Here is a 21,514-nt window from a genome sequence, read left to right on the forward strand (position 1 = left end):
CTAGCCAACTTCCCATGAAGTTTCAATTTATATAGTAATCTTCATTTCTTGTCCTACATTTGTGTGTAGTGTTGCTTTGTTTCACCCACTAAGTGCCACATATATATACATGTATCATATACAAGTGCTTGAAGGGTGTTTAGGATGAAATTGCTGTTTAAAGATTGGTGCAAACAAAAATTCCAGATCACTACTGTCTACCCAACCCATTCAAAAATCTTGACTCAGGCCCTCCCCAAAATTCCTGAGTTTGGCTAAAAAACTATAAGATTTTTTTTAAAAGGGGTGAGAGGTTATTTTTATTTGCCTTTTCATTTTTCAGCCTTTATGGTGCACTTGGATCACATTTTCAAGCTTTTCTCTGAAACCATGAGGTATAGAAACTTCTTTTTAAAAAAGTTAAAACCCTCCTGCAATCCCATGACTCCAGGAGTTGAGACTTTATGAAAAATACTAAATATCACGAGATTCAGGATAAAATCACGAATGTTGGCAATACTGTATATCCAAATAATTCCAGACTTAATTCACATCTAGCATGGTGACTGGCCTCCATGTTTATTTTACAGCTCCTGGTGATATCTCCATTGAGTGGAGGTTTCTATCTTACTTTAGCTATAGTGATCCAACGGTTGCCCCATGATGATTGGCTTTTGAAAGCCCATAAACTTTCTAGCCTACGCCTTTCTCTTGTGCTATGCAAATGTCACAATATTATTCCTCACTTAAAGTATCTCATCCTTAACATGAACTTTATTCCCAAAGGTTAGGTTCTTACACCCAGACAGCACAGTGCCACATAACATGAAAAATGAACTGCAGAATTTGTGCATCTGCAAATTAGCTGATTTTAGAAGATACACAGTAATTTGTACCAACATATTTGAGAGCAGCATGTCACACCTCTCCATGAGATCATAGTTTTAGCACATCTGGGTGTGGCAGTAATAGAAGATGGTGATATATGTTGAACTGCTCAGTAAATACTACAGATATCATTTGTATAAACAGTGAGCTTCATTTTTCAAACACTGCCACTGCCTTTAGCAAGGCAAAATATATTTACCAGAGAAAAGATTAGGAAGGAATGTAGTTAAATAAAAGTATCAACATTTATTAAGTATGACAAGTAAGCACTTTATACAACCGTGGCAAACATATGTTTTCACATCTGTTTTGAGTAATATCATCATGATTTAAAAATGATTTATAGCTGTACACGCCATAAAATGCCAGCTTTGCTGTAACTTGGAAATTTTCAGACAATGAAGAAATTAGTATTGAAGACATATATAGAACGTGCTTTTTTGTGACATACACCTTTTTATAACTTATACAAATTTGAGCATTCTGACACAATTAGGGGAGTAACAAAATGAAAATTAACTAACTAAAATTCAGCTGCTGGAGTTACTAATGTAAGATCTCAGCACAAGAAACAATAAGAGTTTATCCTAGTTGTTATCAGTGACTGCTGTAATACACTTTAAAATAAGCAACTTTCAGGCATTTTCTTCTCCCATCATATAGAATGATGTCAGAAACAGATGCTTTAATCAAAATAATTTTGATTGAGTTACTCTTGAAGAGAAAAATAGCTTTAAAATACATGTAGCCCAGTTGTTGTTATGGTATGGCAATCTGTATATGCAGATCTGTATAATATATGTTACAGATTATCATTTTATGTTAATAAAAATACCACAGAGGTGTCAGGACACCAGATGGCACAGAGGATTAGTGATAGGTTACAGAGATTTTCACCTTCATGCTGGCAATTCACATTTAGTAGGGTCAGTAGCGAGTAATAAAACTGCGGCTGCTGGCATATAGTTCCTGATTCTTCAGGGTATTTAAACACGTGCATAACTTTTAGCTTGCTAGAGGAGAAACAGCATAAACTCTCAATTATAGAGGGGCTTTTAATCCTTGAATTGAACAGTTCTGAAGTTCCCTTTGGTGGATGACTGTTGTGGTTATACATACTAGCCAGTATATTACATGTCGCTGAAAACCATATTTAAGGGTTGTTTTGTAGTTTATTTGAAATTATTTGGTGGGCTCTTGCAAAGGAAACTAGCTGAGCTGGGCAAATTTCTCAGAAAAATTTTCTACAAATATTTGCAGAAAATATTTGAGCTCAAATGGAGATGGTATCTTTTGTGTGGGACAGGTGAGTGCACAACCCAGCAGAGAATAGGCTTCCCAAACTCTTCCCCAGAACCCTATCACTGAGACAATTAAATAAGCTAGACAAGAATATTTGGCCATTACCTTCACAACTAGAATCATGCATGAGCCTGCTGTTATTATGTGTGACTATATGAAGAGAAAAATTAATTTAAACTTGTACCCAGGGTAAGTTTATTAAAAGCCAAAGCCTACCTCTGCTCCTAATGAAGTCATTGGGGTACATTTAGGTCAATGATAAGCACTTTTAAAAATCCCACCCAGATAATAAAGCCAACCAATAAATCATGCAGTAGCCTATTTTTTCTAGCAAAGATTCCTGTGCTTTCCTAGAAAAGTTTTAAAATTTTATTTAGTACCGTAGTCCTGTTCCCTACCTTTGTCAAAACTGCTCCCTTACCCTGAGAGGTTTAAAGCCTCAGCTTTTCCCTGACTGAGTTAAACAGAAACAATACTGTATCTTTTGGCCGGTCACAGCACAAATTTGGAATATCAAGTATCAGATATTCTTGGTGAACTATTCACAACTGAACAACAAAGTAAAAATCTAGTAAGAAAAAGTTGTTGTATAAATGTGAATAATGGAATCAGGGGATAGTTTGACAAGCTCATGGTTATACTTGGAGCTGAAAAAGAAGCTACATTTGTTGAAAAAATTATTTGCTCTGAATTAGTTGCCCAGTTCTGGAAACTGCTCTCTAGCACTCTCTAGGCACTTAGGCAAAGCCCTGTGGGATATGTTCTATTTTTTCTACAGAGAGTTTGGTCTCCAGAGTTGTGGAGTTGTGGTACCTATTACTTTCCTTTTTCTTTTTCTTTTTTTTTTGAAAAAAACTCTTCCCATATTATTCAAAGGGAAATTGGGATTTTGCATCTTTTCTGTCAGCTGAGGTATCTATTAAAGTTCTACTGAAAGTGACAGAAATATTTACAGTTGACTAGAAGCTTGAGGCAACTGAAAAATTAGCTGTTTTGTTTAACACATTTCATTAGATGACAACAGACTTTTATACAGTTTGAATTAATCATTGCCAAAGGAGGAGTAGGTTATTTAAGTGTGAGGGGAAGAGTAAAAACAGGTGCAGACCACCTGAAACAGCAACTGGCACCATGCTATATGAAGGATGTGCTCTCTTGAGACAGAACTTTTCCAACAATTAAACTGAAAGCATCCAGATGGAGTGTACAAGGAATAAGAAAAGAACTAAAGGGCATGAAGCTGAAATACACAGTGTCTGTGAAATACAGAAAGTTCACAGTGTATGTCAACACCTATTCAAAATTTTCATGATGGGATATCTTAATTCACGCACTGGCTGTGTTGTCAACATACCAGTATTTCACAACATGTTCAAGACATTCTGTGAAGCAAGAAATATTTAATTTTTATTTCTTGTGAATGTTCCTCTTGAGAAATATTGAAGACTCCCAAATTAAAAATAAATTCATGCTCCTTTTGATATCTCTCACCATGCACACTACAGACTCTTAGGTCATTTCATAACAGTTGAAAGAAATAATATATTAGAGTTAAAAGAAAGTCATGGGGTTTCATTTCACCAGATCCTGTGCCATCCAGGTGTTCAGATACAGCTTTGACCCCTGTTCAGATTCCAGGTCCATTTTTGGATCAGAGGAGGACTTTTACTTTGGTGGCTGATGTACACCATTCTGCTTCCAAGCATTCCTCGGATTTGAGTAAGAAACAGATGATCTCAAGGAAGAGACAAGCTTTGAGGGCTGCATCATCTTCACCTGAAAAAAAGGAGATGGGAGATTATTAATTTTTCACTGGATCCATCTGTATCTCTTCCTCCTCCTAAGATTCCCACAGGGTCTCAATGAAGAGCTTTCTCGCCATTTAATTCTCTCCATCTTCCGGGTCCATTGCTGGTTCTGGTGCAGTCCATCATGGATCTGAGGCTGGATCCATTTCCAGAGTAGGATAGAGGAAGAATAAAGAGATCTGTTTCCCCTTATTTCATGCTGCCTTTTGGCCCTCTTCCTGCAGGTATGTTCCCAAATACCAGTTGCTGGGGTTATTGGAGGCCACCAGGGAAATTTTTCAAGTGTCCTCCTGATGTTTCATCTGTAAAGGGTCTGGCAGGGGAGAAAACCTCAGATCCACTTCTACCAGACAGGGGTGCCACATACTCCATCTGAGGAAGAAGATGACATCTTTTTTTTGAAGACAGATGATGATCTTGATTTGTCACCAGATGAGCTTCTGCCTCTTCCCCTTCTGCGGATGCTCTGCAGTTTCATGCCCTGGTGGATTGCATGGCATCCACATTGAACTTCTCTTCAGTACCTGTGGGGGAAACCTCCCATTCGGTGTCCAACATTCTTAGAACTACCTCCAAGAGTTGGATGTCAATACCAATTCTCAGTGGTTGGCTGCAGCCCACTAAGATTGCTTGCTCCACCCCTGCCTCTTGCCAGCCTATTTTCGAAAGGGCAGACAAATTATAACAGATACCCTTGGAGGGGTGTTCATATTTTTGCATACACCCTGTACCTAATTCACTGGCTGTGGCTGAAGCCAGTAGTAGATTGAGGTCTGGACAAGCACTTTCCACTCCAGCTGACAGAGAAGGGAAAAGGATTGATTCCCTAGCGAGAAAGGTAGTCTCTTCTTCCTGTCATGGTATTAAGGTGGCAAATTACCAAGCAGTTATGGCCCACTATCAATTCCACCTGTGGGAAAACATGGCACTGTTTGTGCAGGATTTGCAGGAAGACAAAAGGAGAATGGCAGATGTGATTATAACGGAAGGCCAAAATGTTGCAAAGTATGCTTTCAGGGCTGCATTTGATGCCTCAGACTGTTCTGCTAGAGCATTGACTTCTGTAGTTATGCTGAGGAGACAGTCCTCTGCTTTTTCTTTGGATACAGTAGAGCCTCAGAGTTACGAACCCCTCGGGAATGGAGGTTGTTCGTAACTCTGAAATGTTCGTCACTCTGAACAAAACATCATAGTTGTTCTTTCAAAGGCTTACAACTGAACATTGACTTACTACAGCTTTTAAACTTTACTATGAAGAAGAAAAATGCTACTTCCCCCTTTAATTTTTTAATAGTTTATATTTAACACAGCACTGTACTGTATTTGCACTTTTATTTTTGTCTCTGCTGCTGCCTGATTGTGTACTTCTGGTTCCAAGTGAGGTGTGTGATTGACTGGTCAGTTCATAACTTTGGTGTTTGTAACTCTGAGGTTCTACTGTACTAGAATTAAAGTGGAGGATCTCTCCTTTGAAGAGGATGGTCTTTTCAGTGAAAAGATGGATGAGCGGCTGAAAAAAGTGAAGGACACAAGATGGATGTCCTGCTCTTTGGGTTTGATTTCTTCTAGAAGACCTTCTGCTCTTTCCTTCTCTTATCAGAGACAGCATTATCTGCCATCTTTCTCAGCTTATTTTTCATCATATCAAAGATGTCTACAACAGCACAGCAGGCTACATCTTTCCAGAGCCAACACAGAGAGAAGTCTTTTAAATCAAGGTTTAAATCTAAGCAAACTGTTCTCTCCCTTTCATCTTGGTTGAACAGGAAGCTTCAGAGTTGATATGAGGATCAAAAATTAAGAACCAGTCAGCAAAGTCCCTTCCCTTCTTCTGTTTTGAGGTTGGTTAGCCCATTTTTATCAGCAAATGAGGCTTCTTACACTGGACAAATGGGTTCCAGGAATTATAGAGAAGGGCTATGTCATTAAAGTTCAAGAAACTATGCTCTTTTATTTCCCCCTAACCTGGCCTTTTTAGGGAACCTTCTATGAAGCTAGTCTACATTCAGAGGTGCAAAAGTTGCTTTTGATAGGGGCTGACAAGGAGGTATCTGGACACCTGAGGAAGCTTTAGATACTTTCTGGTGTAGAAAAAGGAGGGGGCAGTTCCTCCAATTTTAGATTTAAGAAACCTGAAAATTTGGAAGTTTGTTTCATGTTCACTCTGGCCTCCATAATCCCTTTGCTTTCAGCTAGGGAATGGTTTGTGACTCCCGATTTAAAGGATGGATATTTTCATATCTCTATTTGACACAGTCATCAAAAATATTTTCATTCTGTGGTGATGTGATGCCATTTCCATTACAAGGTGCTTCCATTTGGCCTGTCCAAAGCAGCAAGAGTTTTTATGAAGTGCCTTTCTGGAGTAGTGGCTCATATTTGAATGGCTGGCTTTTTAAGGCCATTGTTCACACGGATCTGTTAAACCACATTGCTTTTACAAATTTTTTTAGACCCGGGATTACTTATGAATGTGAGAAAGTAAACCTCTGTTTGAACTTAGAGAATTTTATTCATAGGCTCCATATGGTACTTGGTGGCAGGGAAAACCTTTTCTACCAGATGACAGATTTTTTAAAAATTATTCAATATGTTTTAAACATTCAAATACATCAAACTCAGAATGTAATTTTCTTTCTGGATCTCACAGGTGTCATGACAGCTGCTACCTATGTGACTCTGTTTGCATGTCTCAGAATGAGGCCAATGCTGCATTGGATATCTCAAGTCTACAGACCAAATGTGGACAATTTACAAATGTTAGTCAGCATGCCTTGAAATATTTTGGATTCATTGACATGGTAGCTAGTTAGACCATATGTTCTCAGAGATGTCCAGTTCAGTCCCCCTTCACCCTCAGTGAGGGGTAACTTCTGATGTGTCAGTGGAAACACATCTGAGTCATCTTACAGGTTGAGGTCACTGGACTTCTCAGGAGAGAGGCTTATACATCAGTGTGTTGGAGTTAAGCGCTATTAGTCTGGCCCTCAGATCATTCCTCCTTCCCTCAAGTACTAATGGACAATACATCTGCTATGCATTATGTCAACACACAGCTGGTGGAGGGGGTGGGGGAACAGTGCTCACTGCGCTTATATCTGTACAGAGGCAATCAGATTATGGGACTGGTGTATTCTTCAGGACATTTATCCAGTGGTCCTGAATTTAGCAGGAGAAAACAATGTGGTTATAGATCATCTCAACAGGGACAACTGTCAGATGCATGAATGGTGCTGAAGGATCAGTTGAATCAGGGCATCTTTTCCAGTTGGGGTCAGCCAGAGGTGGACCTATTTGCTACAAGGTTCCACAGAAAGTGTTGCTGTTTCCACTCAAGAGTGGGAAGGGATAGTCAGTCCATCTTGAGTGCTTTCATTCTGCACTGGGGAAGAGGCCTTCTCTATGCTTTCCTCCCTTTCCATTAATCCAGAAGTTGGTAAGGAAGATGTGTTAGAACAGGGCAAAGATAATTCTGATTGCTCCAGCGTGGCTGTGTCAGCAGTGGTTGACAATTCTGTTTCAACTGTCTATCTGCATCTTCCATGTCTTCCTCTGTCTCAAGACCTTCTGCCTCAGTAACAGGATACTTCATCTGGATCCTGATGGCTTGGGCAATCAGACTTCGACTCTGTCTACTCTTAGGTGTGGTCTACACTGGGGGTGGTGGGGAATCGATCTAAATTACGCAACTTCAGCTACGTAACTGAATAATGTAGCTGAAGTCAATGTACTTACCGCGGTGTCTTCACTATGGTGAGTCGACTGCTGCCACTCCCCCGTCGACTCTGCCTGCGCCTCTCGCTGAGCTGGAGTACAATAGTTGACGGGAGAACGCTCGGGAAGTGATTTATTGGGTCTAGTCTAGACACGTTAAATCGATCCCTGCTGGATCGATTGCTGCCCGCCGATCGGGCCAGTAGTGAAGACATACCCTTTGACAGACTCTGTCGACTCCATCTGAGAAGGAACAGTCACATTCCCTGTCAGTGTAAACTGTACTGCTTAATTCTAGAAAGCTCTCTACCAGAAAGTGTTGTTATTTGAAATGGTCTAGATTCGGGGCTCGGATGCAGGGAAAATCTGATTCTCCTGTCTCAGCTTCCAAATTTTGTGCTTTGGAATATTTAATGCACTTAAAAACAGAGGAGTTATCTAACTCACATTTGAAAGTTCATTTGGCAGCTATATCAATTTACCATATTTTGGTTGATTGTAGATTGCTGTATGTGCATAATACAGTTAAGAAGAGGCTGTCTAGTGTGTATCCTCCTTTAAGAAATCCTGTATTCCCTTGGGATCTTAATTTGGCCTTACCTACACTCATGAAACCACCTTTTGAACCCTTGGCAGAGAGTTCTCTGTATATTTCTCTCTTAAGGCATTCATTATTGCCAAACATCAGCCAGATGGGTGAGTGAATTAAATGTATTGATATCTGATCTACCATTTATATCTTTTTGTAAAGATAAGGTGGTTCTTAGATCTGATCGCAGGTTTTCCCAAAAGTGATTTCTGAATTTCACTTCAATCAGACAATTAATATGCTAGTATATTTTTCCCAAAGACACATTCTAAGGAGGGGAAATCTGTTTTACATTCTGTGGTGCAAGAAGAACTCTCACATAGTACTTAAATAGAGCTAAAATTTTTCAGATATTCATCTAGATTATTTGTGTTTTATGCTAAGCATCACCATGGGTTATACTGTGTCTTCCCAGACTGTTTCTAGATAGATTAAAAATGTATCGTTCAATGCTACACATTGGCAGAAATTCCTGTACTTACAGTGGTACAGTCTTGTTCCACCAAAGCTTTGTCAGTATCTTTTGCTTGCTTTAAACAAATCCTGGTTACTGAAATTTGCAGAGCTGCAACTTGGAGTTCTATGTACATTTTTACTAAACATGCTTTTGATTTGGCTTCAAGGGCTGATGCTAGATTTGGCAGAGAATTTTGCAAAGAATTTCTTATTGTCTCCATTACTGTATCTTCAAAATCATGTAGAGTTTTGTCCCTTCTAAGAAAGTGTGTGTTTGTGTGTGTGTGTGGGCATGCACATGCTGCTCAGACATGCATTCTGAGAAGGTTTAGTTTCTGATATGATGTATTCATCAATATGAGTTGATCTGGTCTGAATTAGACCATCCCGCTTCGAAAGTTTGGCTTCCCCTAACAGCACATTTTACTGGAAAAACTGCTGATGTCAGGAAGGACAATGAAGGCTGAGGTCAAACACCATTCTTCATTGGAAAACTTTTTTAGAAACTAGCAATTTCTGCTTCTAAGGAAGGTGTATACTAACAGAAAAGAAATTTTTGGTAGTTTTCATTGCATCTGATTTGTGGTCAAGGTAAAAGAACATTATTAATGAAGTAAATAATAATAATTAAGTAATTTTTCCCAAATGTCTGCAGTACCTGGGATAATCTCAAAGAAATCTGTGGCAATTGCACTTTTAACCCTATGTTACATTTGCAATGGATATGTTCTGAGTTAGATTAACTATGAAGTCTTTTCTGATACTCATAGATAGGTGCGAATGTCCCAATTAAACTTCACTAAAATCTTGATTAACACACTATAATTGGCAGTATATTTTTATTTTAAAACTGCAGATTCTGACAACACATTCATATCAGTTATATATTATATAGAAATGGTGACTAGATGACTCACGGTGTTGGTAATGGGATCTGGGACTTTTTGAGGTATCTGTTCTGAACCCAGAAAAGGGCTAGAGGAATGAAAATCTTTCCTGTCCGATGAGTGTTTAGTAACTAATATATAATGAGTCTTGGTGGTCTGTCCATTTCCAGTCACAGAGGAGAGACCACGTGTTGAATAAACATGATGACTGACCAAACTGACCAGTCCAAGAGAGTGGTCCCTTTAGGTAAGGTTTAGGTAAGGCAGAGCAATGTGGAGAAACTTGTTTTGATGCTTTCCATGTTGTAACTGTTACATGGTCCATTAGAGAACTTCATTTTCTAGGGCTGCAAATCCTTCACAAGCATTACATTAATTATAATGAAATATAGTAAAGTGTGTTCATTTTTCAGAGAATAGTTATAGTAATTGGATTCTAGAGTTTAGAGACTGATTCTTGACTCCCTGCTTTGTCCCCTTTGCATCACTCCTGTGGCACAAAAAGTCAGAAAGTCACCTTAAAATGGCTGCTGAGGATTCCTACTGCTTAGGGGAAAATGTGGCTGATGTGGTACCAGTGGATCTGGCCCCATATGATCCTCTCCTGAACCCACATCCAGAGTAGACGGCATTCCTGGGGCCTAGAAAGGGGTTGTGGCCAGAGTGCCTTTCTGGGGTAGCAGCTCATATTTGAATGACACCTGGAAAACCTTCTGTGACATGTCTGACCAAACCCTTGTCCGTGACCAGCTTTGGGGAAGGCAAAAAATACCCACCGACCTGGCCAGTGTGTTGGAGTGGAAAAAATTCCTTTCCATGCCAAAGGAACAGGGCAACTAGTGTAATGCCCCCAGATGATCATGGTAACCCGGTCCTACTCTGACCCATGGGTTAGCGGGGGGATATTGTTGGCTTGAGGTAGAAGGAAAGAATTCCTACCATGATGTACAAATACCTTCTTTCCCTGGACACATGTTGGGTTAGCGTTTCCCCATCCCTGGTCCTGCCAGTTCCCTTTCCGCCTGCCTCCCTACCCCAGCACTGTTCAGTTGTGCCATTCCCCCTCACAATTTCTTTGAATGCAGCTCTGTAAAGAGCCACTAGTTTCTTTCTCTAGCCAGCCAAGGACTCGCTGCATCCAGTTGCAGTGAGCACATTTTCTCTCTCTCTCCTTTAATAATAGCCCTTTGAGTATTTTAAGAGACACCCCTCCCCCCGCCTCTCCTTTAGGGCCTATGTCAGATCTTACATGAGAGCAGAATAAGCACCTTGTAAACATGATCTCTCTCTCTCTTCCCCCATCTTGTTTGTAAAGTATCCATTGCTGTAGTATCAAGGCCCACAGATCTGTTTTCTGTTGATGACTAGAGGTTTGGGAACACAAACACATCCTTTACTTGCACCTCCAAAATACTTGTGTTCCTACCCTACTAGGATATAATTTCCTGGCATAGAAAGTGGTAAACACTTCTGCCGATATTTAAGAAAGTGAACAAACTTCTCATTGTTAGTTATCTATGCTTGAAATTGATAGAAAGGCATGAATCTAGAATAAGTGTGCTCTTCATTATATTTCAGGCATTGCATTGGGTTACATCTATTAGGATGCATGATATCTTGTTAGCAGAGCTGATGTGACCTGTACACTGACCTCAAAAACCACTGGGGCTGCAGAACATAGGGAGGTCCGGACTATAGCCAGCTCAGGTTACGATTTCAAGGAAATTAGGTTTCATGTTGAGGTAGTGGGCAGAGGACTTCACTACTGTCTTACTGTACTAAGTACCTGTTCATTGTAGCCATTTTTCTTTCTGGTGATGGGCAGTTTTATTAGTAAGATTTTAGTATTAGTCCATGTAAACATATTTGATATAGTTTGTCCTTTACCTGGAAGAATAGAATAGGTGCCTGGAAGCAATGTACAAATATGCTTTTAAGGCAATTTTTGGTCTAAAAATGCATATTTAAAAGTACAAGAACAAAAAGCACCTGCTTTGAATTATCTCTACACAAAGCCACTCCCTGCAGTCTTCTGTAAATTCAGCACTGTATAAGGTGGTTTATATCTGGTATTCTTTTCTGGTTTCTTACTACTGTAATACTTTAGCTTAGTATTACTTTTGAAGTAGACGTGTGGGTGCCACAGCTTGGAAGCCAGCAAATGAACAAGACGTATATTATGAATGGTACATAAAATAATGAGTATATTAGGAAGGAATCATTAAAACAAACATACAGGGATGAGAAGAGCAAACCCTACATGTTTTATTTTGTCTTTTTGTGATCTTGGTCAGATCCAACTTAGTGTCCTTGCAGTTTTGTGTTAGAGTATCTCCCTCTCAAAGTAATCTCTCCCCTAAAAATGTTTGGGGAAAAAATATGCAAAACGGTTGAGAAGACTTTTCCAAACTGGTTCATTCCCCCATATTCTGCTCCTTCTCCAATACCTATCCAAACTCTACAATGAATTAGTTATACCCCCCAAAAAACCTGCTGTTGGTGTAAACTTGTCAGATTACACCAACAGGCTGTACATGAGAGTGGTGTGATCTGACAAGTTCACTAGCGCTATTTTTAAAAGAATCATTTTGAATGCTGACAATCAGGATGCAGGCAATCAGGATTATTATTATTATTATTAATTTGTTATTATTTGTTTTTATTATTATTTTTAAAGGAGGAGAGTGATCACAGTGTTGCTGGTTTTCGCTTTTCTACCATCCAGGCAAAAGAGTGAAGGAAATGTACAGAGTAAAGGATGCCAGTTGCTGTTTGACTTTTGATATTGTTGTCATGTAGCTTTAGGCATTACAGACAGAAAGGGATTCAAATGCAAAGGAGAAATGAAAAATTACTTTTTTAGAAGGAGTTCATTTTCTTTGTGTTTTCCACGTTTCATAGAAAACAAAATACTGTCATAAAATTAAAACAAAATTAATAATAAATATGTGGAAGAACAGTGGGAGAGACTTACATGATGGGAATCAGTACAAAACCCTTTGATAGAAGATAAAACTATTCAATGTTTATAAGTTAATAAAGTGAGCTAGTAAAAGGCAGTTTTATTTTTACAAGAATATTTATTACTAGTCTGTCTCTGAACAATACAATATATCGAAATCTAATCAAATAATTAGTTGGGGCACATTTTCTTGTAGTGTTAATAAGTACTTACCTATAATATACAAGTTATTTTTCTTGTGGAATAAAGAATAATGTTCTGTAATATTTACTGCCAATATAGTATATGTCAACAATCATATAAATCAGGCTTCAGTTACCGTGTGTGTGTGTGTATATATGCAACTTATGTGCATTATCATACACAAAAAGTAGATGATAGATTCCTTCCAACATCTGAAAAATATTGTTATGACACTATAAGTGTGCAGTCTAAAGTGTATTAATATATGTATATGTTGTTTTCTTAGTGTTTTGACCTGTGAGGTCTGACTATGTGAATGTATGGGCTAACAAATTGTAGTGCTGGGCAAACCTAAAGTTTCAGAGATTTGATTTGCATAACTTTCTCTCTCCAAACTTCAGCAGGCTCCTTGATCTCTGTCAACTTCCTTTATTGACCTTGTCCCCTATCTAATTTTCCACAGCCATCAACAAGCCTGTTACCTTTGGAGATATCACACTGGGGGATTATTTCAGATGTGTTGCTCTTTCTGCTTGGCTTTGGTTGGTTGTGCTATCCAGATTGCTTACATAAATATTTCCCTGGCTCAGAGGCATCCCATGTGTTGCTGGTTTTAATCTCTGGAAAGTTCCAAAACTCTGAAGATCTGGGGTGTGACTCGCCACTCACTTAAAAGTTCATTGACTTAAATGGAATTATTCCAGATTTTTACATGCATAAGTGAAAGCTGTTGGGGGACCAGATTTTCATCCTCACCCGCAAGGCGCTGTATATCTGCCTGTCACTCTCTTCCCATTTCTTACTCCTTTACTGCCTGAAGCCTACTTAAATACCACCACTACTACTTCACATCACTTCCTGCACTGCTGTTTTCCACTTGGAACACTTTTCTGCACAAATTATCCTCCTGACCATCCAAATCCCTCCTGAATGCACACTTCTGCCACAAAGAATGGGCATCTAGAGTCAATAATATAATTTGTTTAAAAACAAAATAAACAACTGGCTTTCTATGGATTCTCCATGTGTATAAATCCCTGAGGCTGTGTCAGGTTTGGGGCAGGCATTTATGGGCTGTTCCTGTTCTCCACCCATCTTCCCCCCCCTTCCCGAAATGATGGAGTAAGGACAATTTGAGGGGATCTTTTCGGGGATTCCCTCCACTTCATCTTTCTCCTGCATCCCTCACAACAAAAAAGGGATAATCTGGCTATTGTATGTATCTAACCCATGAACCTGATTCTCTGATAGAGACAGAGAGAGATCTTTAACCCAAATAAGTAAAAACTAGAGCATATATACCACTGTCATGAGCTTGGTTGTCTCAGAAAAAAGATTAAAAAGATACAATGAATCCAAGAGATGAAAATAAATACAAAGAAGAGAAAAACAAAGATTAAATCTTTTCCACCCAAATCCCTGGAGTCAATTTATAGTGTTACATAAGCAGCCAAGAAGGTAACTACACCTGGTAGCAATGAATGTTTCCTTTTCTATGTTACCAAATTAGCTATGGGGAAATAATTAGAAATGGAGTATAATGATTTCTGATAGAACTGTGTAACACTACATGGGCTTTGAGATAAGAACTTGACAAATGTGTAAAATAGATGCAAAACTGTTCTTGAAGAGGGGAGAGATTACCATTTTCTATGTTGTGTGCCAAAATTTGTGCATTTCAACTGTTAGCGGTTGGCTTCTTTTCAAAACTGATAAATAATGATGTTTGCTGAGGAAACAATTATCCTAAAAATAATTTAAAAGGACCGTATCCCTTTTTGTTTGCCTATAAAGACCACATTCAATGTATTGAAAGTGTATTATATATGGACAGAAAGAGCTCTACTTGCATCTATAAAACAGTTCTTAAATCATTCTAAATTATTGATGTGCACAAAGAGCTCTTTCCGCTTTTGTTTGAAGTTTTATTTCTGCGGCGTTGTGCTTTCTAATTGTACTTTCAACTACTATGACATCTGTTATAGTTGTTTCAAAAACTTTGCAATACTTTTCTTTTTTAATGATAGACAGATTTTTTTCAAAGACAGACTGTTTTCATTCTGAGCAAGAAAAAATAATTAGTTGAAGAAAGATCACTGATTTGGCCGAGGAACTCACCATTTTACTTTTTTTTGCAAGTGGCTGTTTTATATGATTCCAGAACCTACTCAACAGAATGCTGTCCAAGAAAAATTCATCTCTGCGGCAATTCAGTATCTGTAGAGCATCAGCATATGTCCTTTGCTTCCCATGAGGCAATCCAGGACTTTATTCTCTGAAAATGAGTACCAAGAAAGTACTTCACAAACGGATAGTGTCTAGTTGACTAGCAGATGGAAAGCAAGCTAATATTCTAAGCTGCTATGCCTAGCAATATGTGAAACAAGCTAAGTAGGATGGAGATGAGTTTAGTCATTTAAAGATCTATGCTGAAATCCTTCTTAATATGACAAGTGATATGAGTGCGTGGTGGAGTAGTTAACTTATTTCTAATAGATCTGTTGCATAACTATAACCTTGTCTTTGGCACAGAAGACACAGCAGATGTAGAAGTATACTGTGGTTTAGTAAGTATGGTAGAAAGTCATTTTCTTTTCCTGTTCCAAGAGAGAATGCTTTTTTCCCCCTTTAAATAGAATTGACCTGCAGTTTTGAAAATATTTGCGTGAGAATAAGTCTAGTACTCAGGCCCAGCTACAATACACCATAACTAACCTTTGAATGAGAAGTTGCTCCTACAATTCCTGTAACAGTTAATTCAGAGTTAAGGGACTTAATTGACCAAAATATTAAATTATTAGGGAAAATATCATCCTAATTGAGGCTTGAACCCCTACCCTTTATCTACTGTGCACCTGCTCTGCTACTTGAGATGCGAATTGGGGGTTAATTGACTGGCTAGAAATCCCAAGCAGCAATTATTTCCTGTAATGGTGCTATCACATACTGTAGCAAAGGCATTTTTAATAGCATGCTTTTTTTTCTGGTTTTAGAAAGATGTCACAAGGACAGCAATGAAGGGCACAGGGTGGGATGGTGGGGGGAGCGGGAATATAAATAAAAAAGTATTCAAGGTCCCCTTTCAAGTTCTTATTGGAAAACATCAAGAAACAGAGTGAATATTGATGTAGATTCACAGATACAATAGTATCTCTCTAATCTGCACATTGCCAATCTGCACATCCTATTGCAAATCCAGCAATATTCTTCCGCCTTCTCTGCAAAGAATTAATAATATTGACCTGTAAAAGGTCTCACATTAATCAGATTTCATTACCATTACAAAATGTACTGCAGAACATTTACTAGTATACTATCAGATATTGTCATTAGAGATGGCCAAGCCTCATGGAGTTTGAGGTTTTTGAACCACATTGAAGACATTTTGGCTTTGAGAACTGATGATGAAACTAGGGTGTGAAACTTTTTTTTTTTTGTCTCACAGCTAGATCCTTGCCCTGCTCTGTCCTACCTCAGGGGATCGACTGTGGGCTTGAACAGCCAGGAGAGTCCCCAGGTGACATGAAAACAGCATAGCAGCTCTGTACCACTTGCTCTTGGCAACTTTGGTAGGGGGCAAATTGAAAGCAGTAGGGGGTGAGGCTGGACTACTGTGTGCGCTGACAATCCTTGACCAGTAGAACTGCTGCTGGAGGGCTGTTACCAGTCAGCATAATTTAAAGCAGCCCTGAGGATGTTCTGAGTGGTGCTCAGGGCTAAACCCTGAGCACCAGTTGCTGGTACTCTCAGTTGCTGGAGGGTATCCTTGAGTCCTGTATCAACCATAGTTCCACCACCAGACCTGAGGATTGGGATCCTAGTTTTTTGACCCCAAATGTGATAACTATGTTTCTGCCTAGAGAGCCTGTGCTATGTATAAGGGTTGAATGAGCACCTCAAATATAATGCTCGTAAAAGTGGTGTCCATAGTGTATGTGATGAATACTCTATTTTTTCATAAGATTTTGTCTCTCACTATCATAGTCTCATTGCATTTATTTTACCCTATTCCATTCTCAGCCTCATTTTTCAGTGTTCTTTCACCAAATTTTTAAAATCTCTGTTTCTTTCTTCACCCTTTTTTTTCACAGCATGGGGAATATAAACTAATCAATTAATGTTCAAGTTTGAATAAAAACTAAGCAGAATTAATTCTCCTATCCCAAATTGTCATAAATAATTGGAAATAAACTATTGTCAAATATACAAACGTGATGGGTTTTGATGCATGTGGCTCATTTTCTATCTAATTTGCTTACTTTCTAATTCATAAAATTCAGTACTTCCAATGAACTTCTCTTGTTCATTAGTGGAAATTTGCAAACTCTACTGTGTTTAATATTCTCCGTCAAGGAATAAATAATAGAGACAATATCAAAACTAAGTGAAGAGTTAGGCCCAGTTAGGATTATTACTTTAATATAGTAATATATTATTAGTCTTCCTAAGGTTCTGATAAAATGTTGTCTTCATAAATGTCTTAAATTGAATTTATCACCAGTCTCTCACCAGGAGATGAATTTAAGATAACACTTTGCAGCATAGCATTTGAGTCACAGGTGCAAGCAAATTCAGAAAAGTTTAGCTACTTAACCTTACATTTTCTAAGCAATAAAAATGAATTTTAACTACATAAATCTAAAGGAATTGCAGGGCTATCATCTTACATAAATCTGAAAATCTATCCACTAATAATTCAGAAAATCTAAACGGATTTAAACTTTGTATAATTGTACAAATGTTGGTTTATGAAAATTATTTGAAAAACAATAAAATGCCTGTCTCATGTCTAAGTTATAAACAGTCAGTGCGTACTCACCGGAAAGCTTAAGCACCTGGTCGGTATGTCTACGCTGCAGTTAGCCACCCAGCTGATTCAAGCTCGCAGGGTAGGGGGCTATTTAATTGTGGCATAGACATTTGGACTTGGGCTGCAGCCTGAGCTCTGGGACCCTCCCACCTCGCAGTTTCCTTGAGCCAGCCTGTGCCCTGACGTCTACACTGCAGTTATAAAGAGCCCCTGAGCCCGAGCCCTGTTAACCTGAGTCAACTGGCACAGGCCAGTTGCAGGTTTTTAATAGCAGTGTAGACATACCTGGTGAGAGCTAAACAAAGGGGGTAGCACCTTATAGGACCAGTCCCATAGTCCTTGTCTAAAGTAGGAAAAAACTGCTTAAAAAACATGTTTCAGTGAAGTGCTGTTTAAAAACAGGTTAATACCTAGTTTAGGCAAAGTTTATCACTCTTAAAAATGTTAGCTGGTGGTGGACAACCCATGCTCCAGTTTACTCTATATTTAGGTCTGAATTCTGGGCAACATGAGTACCAGGCTGTAGTCTGCTCCGCCCCATGTGGGGTTTGTGGAGCCAAGAAAGGCTATGGGGAGTGTAGCAGGGGAAAGAGGAGGATCTCAGGAGGCCCTAACACAGCTGAGTTTCACACCAGCAGACCACCTCTGTGTCCCCAGAATCCCGCCCCTACCCATGCACATTCAAGCTGCATAGGTTCTACTTCTAGAGGCATCTCGGTAGCCTCAAAAGCTAGGGCGGGATTTGCTTCTACAGTGGCCTTTGTTGCTGAGTGGTGTATGTATTTAGCAGTGTAGCTTTTGCTTTTCCTTATCAAAAGGAAGACTCTTGTTGCTTGTATTGGAAACTCTTGTTCATACACACAGCTGGTTAAATCCTGGCCACATGCCAATGTGTGATCAGATTTTTAGTTTTCTACTAAATACAGTGCAGGCGATGCACTCATCTAAGCAGTGGATCCTTGGGAAATAAAGACACAAGCATGGAAGCATGGTACAGAAAGTCAGAGTGAATCCACTACGCATTAACTTGAACATTTTGTTATTTTAAAAATGACCTACAAAAGGATACACCAAAAAGCTCTTCTGCCCTATTTTGCTTCTAAAGAAGAACTGAAAGGTATTTTTCTGCTTGTTTTTAACCACAGATATGTATCAGGAATGTCAATTCTTGGATTTTGAATTCCCTGTTTTTGCTAGAGGATTCCTTGAATTTGAAAGAGTAGAGATTTGGCAGAGGTAGTTTTTCCATGCTCAGTTGAAGGAACAGAGTGTTTCAAACTTCAACAAAGAAAGCTTTTCTCTCCCTTGTTAACATCTATTCATCTCAAACCCCTTATAAACAACAAACAACAGTATTCACCTCTCACATGTTCAGACTTCAATCACTTGTCTCTTGTAATGCCCCTCATTTTCTGTTGATCAGTAGAGTCCTAGAGAAATAGCATAGTAAACTAGACCTGATATGCTGAATGTAAAAATCAAGCATGAAAATATTTTAAAATGCAATCCTTGTCTGTAACCCATAAAGACAGACACCAGATGGATCATATTTTCAATGTTAAGAACTGGGACATGGTGATCAGATGAAGGGGATGTTTTGCTGAGGGATAAGATGGGCTGATGCGGAAGTGGAAAGTATGAGGTCATCCTTTCCCAAACCCTCCCTCTTCCAGAATCATGGGTGCTGGAACAATTTTTATAGTGGGGTGCTGATGATGGAAACCATGTATTTGGTGTTTGTTATTACTGCTTCAAGCTGGGAGGTGCCACCAGCTCTCGTTCCAGTACACAGTCCAAAATGGAAAAAAGTAGGACACTTTTACAGAAAAAGCAGGATGGCAAAAAACAGTATTTATCATTGTGTATGTGACTCCTTTATAGTTCTCAGGTAGTCCCAGTTTCTCCTCTTCAAATGTAATTGTACCCCACAATCTCCACCTCCTACAAACTTCCACATGCTACCTGTTTGCCCACACCTTCAGGTCTTGACTTTCCCCCTGTATTAAACTTTGCCAACCCAACTCCCTTCCCCTCCTGTCTCAAAAACTCCCCAGGTCCTCTCAGCTCCCTGCAGCCCAATTCCCATCTGCTTAAAAACTCTCTCTTCCTCCTCAGCCTGAGAACCTGCCCTCCCCCCCCCAATTTCTCTGCAGCGTCTACCAAATCTCTCTCTCTCTCTCTCTCTCTCTCTCAGGCTTAAAATGAGTCCATGTGCATGCACACAATTCTCCAGGCTCAGAAATCTATGTGCACATACATCTGTGTATATATATTTTAAAATGAGCAAAGCAAAATAAAAATGCAACTACAGGAGGTAATTTTCCAAAATAATGTCCATTAGTGTGGTTCATCTTTTATTATCCCTACTTGTAGCTGGGTCTGAAAATATAGTAACAGAGGTAGCATGGACCATGTGTGTGTCTGAAATCACCGCACAGAAGCTGAATACAGCTCTCTTTGCCTGTTCTATTTGCTTTCTTCATCTCTTGCTTTCAGCCTCTGGAATGCAGGCTACAGAGTATATATGTAGGCTGCCCCGTAGTTTCCCTCTGTGGGGAAAAACTGAAGTAGCCATACAGAAACCTTTATTCCCTAGTGTGTGGCTCCTCCTTCTGCACCTGCAGACTGTGATGAAAAGACCTCCAGTGGCAGCCAAATATACTGCAGCCTCCCAGGGATGGAAAAGTTCTAGCCTCACTAGTTCAAAGTGGTAGGTGGTGCACCTGTGGGACGTCAGCCAGGCTGCACAGGTGGGACCTGATTGGTTGGGCTTAGCCCCACCTGGCCAGCCACCCCTGCATAAAGTAGAGAAAAAGGTTACAGGTACATTTTTTCTCTTTGTTAATCATCTTTAAGAATGATTCTTCTTATTTTAATGGCAAATACTGTTACCAATAACAGACAGCCTTTTGAATTCTTTGGGTAGCTATGTGGATTTACGATTTGATTCTGGAATGCACTACGCAGAAGTGAGGTGAAAAGCACTCGCAACGCATACTACAGTTTGTGGGATAAATTATATTCTTAGGTGAACGCATGTAAATCTGAAATAAATGTTTGAAGTAAATGGAGTTTCTCCAGGTTTACTCCTGTGTAACTAAGATCAGAATCTATACATCTGGGAATTGAGTATACTCAGCACCTCACAGGATAATCTCTAATTAAATTGTAATTTAACCTATATTAATTTCCCCTTTAGAAAGTGCTGTCTATTCTTTGAGACTGTGTGTGGCAGGTGAGCTTTTCACTCAGTTAAAGAAACAAAACAAAACTAAAATCCCAGTTCCTATTAAATGGTCTGTTTAGAAGACCATGGAGAGTTTGTGCAGAACACTCAATCATTTGGCTTCAGACATGAGGCTTCACCTTTCTTTTCTATCATTTGAAGAAATAACTGATAGTGATCGGCATGAGTATTTCCTATACATAGAACATTTAGGTTTTTATTATGATATTACCAGGACATATGTTTGGGGAAAGAAGATATAAACATGTTTAGCCTCTGAATATAAGCTGTGTAGAAATGTTATATTACCTGCTTGAAACTGAAAATGTAGGTGACATCATGTTCAGGAATTGGGCCCAGCTTTGCTTACAAATCAGCTTGATGATGAGGTTGCAAAAGTTATAGTTTCATTGCTTTCACAGACTGAATTTATTAGCTTCTTGAAATTGATTTTGGATGCCTTTCATTTGCCATTGGGCTAAAGTCAGAAGCAAAACGATGATATACCACATTTTGCTCTCTCTTCTTTTCATTGCCTAACTATTGTTATTGAATAAAAGACATTCAATATATTTCAAAGAGGCAGAGAGCATGCTTCATTTTCTTTTTAATTGACGTAAGTTTAGCTGAATGCAAGTCCTACTATTCACAGCTAGCAACTGGGGGAGAGGGAGTGTGTTGGGGGTATCAGTTATATCAGGGCTGAAACT

General features: G+C 39.1%; 1 protein-coding gene and 1 long non-coding RNA gene across 5 annotated transcripts in view; one reads left to right on the plus strand and one right to left on the minus strand.

Annotated features, from left to right (window-relative positions):
• The window catches only part of DACH2 (dachshund family transcription factor 2), a 491,181-nt gene that overhangs the window by 421,721 nt on the left and 47,946 nt on the right, over positions 1-21,514 (plus strand). The gene's annotated exons all lie outside the window — the stretch shown is intronic.
• Positions 1,118-19,575, minus strand: LOC123376988. The gene is made up of 4 exons (XR_006582021.1): positions 18,939-19,575; positions 14,887-15,043; positions 7,713-7,934; positions 1,118-3,945 (listed from the first exon to the last, which is right to left on the minus strand). It is a non-coding gene; the product is annotated as an uncharacterized LOC123376988 (long non-coding RNA).

Source organism: Mauremys mutica, chromosome 9 (assembly GCF_020497125.1).
Source record: "Mauremys mutica isolate MM-2020 ecotype Southern chromosome 9, ASM2049712v1, whole genome shotgun sequence".
Classification (NCBI taxonomy): domain Eukaryota; kingdom Metazoa; phylum Chordata; order Testudines; family Geoemydidae; genus Mauremys; species Mauremys mutica.